Source organism: Zootoca vivipara, chromosome 3 (genome assembly GCF_963506605.1).
Source record: "Zootoca vivipara chromosome 3, rZooViv1.1, whole genome shotgun sequence".
NCBI classification, from domain to species: Eukaryota; Metazoa; Chordata; class Lepidosauria; order Squamata; family Lacertidae; genus Zootoca; species Zootoca vivipara.
This window is the reverse complement of record NC_083278.1, coordinates 13,518,867-13,520,225: the sequence shown is the minus strand read 5'-3', so window position 1 is coordinate 13,520,225 and position 1,359 is coordinate 13,518,867.

Here is a 1,359-nt window from a genome sequence, read left to right as displayed (position 1 = left end):
CTAGTTGCAACTTTTGAATCAGCCTTAAGGGCAGCCCCACAAAGTGCAGCTGTCCTGTATTGAGGTTACCAACACATGGATGCCTGTGGCTATGTTAGCCTTTTTGAGAGATGGATGTGTCTGGCATCCCAGCTAAAGGCGGTAAAAGGCACTCCTCGCTACTATGGGCCGTTGGGAGTCAAGTGGAAACACTGGATTAAGGATACCCGTTTCTTGAAAAGAGGATTGCTTTCTCTCTGTGCCATCTTAAGTCTAGAGAGGGAGCAAGGAGAGCTCTTTGATGCAAACGTTTGCCTCCGCCAGCAAAAACTAGCAGCCAATAATGTGCACCTTTGGCTGTCAATTTGTATGCTGCTTAAGACACTGATTTTCTCACTCCCGTAGCATCCCAAAAGGGGCATGTCCCCTGGTGAATAGATTGGGCAGCTCCTATTTTCGGTACATTGTTGTTTTTCCATTGTGTCGTATGCAAGCATCTCTGATCATTTATTGCTATCAATAGGGAAAGATAATCTGCACTCAAGAAGCCGGTTGAAGAAAGAGAGTTCAAGAAAGTTCCATTTTATGTTGAGCTTCATATTCTGTGAAAGGGTAAGGACAGGAAAGAGTTGGCCATTGTGTGCATGGTTTCGTTGTCCAGGAATAGATGTGCCAACAGGTATTCTCTCCCCCCCCCCCCCACATCTTGGTGGCCATGATCATCGTTCCAACCTCTACAGATTGTTCCTCTAGCACAGGTGGTCTTTTCACCCCCTCCAAAAACTACTGGTTGATTAAACCTGGAAGAGCACATTATGACATATGACACCACCACCATTACATGTAGGACTGTCACTGGGGTTGGGAGGGATAAAATATCATTGCCCACCCACCAATCCCATGTACAGTAGAAGAGCTTTCTGTTCATGGGCTGCAGTAAGCACTGGAACCTAGGGTGCTGCCTTATACTGAATCAGCACATTGGTCCATTTAGCTCAGTATTGTCTTCACTGACTGGCAGAAGCTCTCCAGGGTTTTGGACAGGGTTCTCTCCCAGCCCTACCTGCAGAAAATTGAACATGGGACCTTCCCCATGTTCTTCCCATTGAGGTACAGCTCCCAACCAAACTGGCCCAACTGAAGTTGGATCTTGCCCACTTGAATTCCACCTTTTGTAGTATTTACATTTCTCAAGCGTTCAAACCCACAACTCCTTCCTATCTCATTTGCTTCGGTTTTAGCATTTAACAAAATACTGATCAACCCATTTGTTGTTCTTCCTCAAGATGGAATTTATCAGGTACATCAAGCCTTTCTGATGCCCAAAGTCCAGCAAGTATTACTGCAAATTTATTAAGGTTTCAGAAGCACACTAGGAAA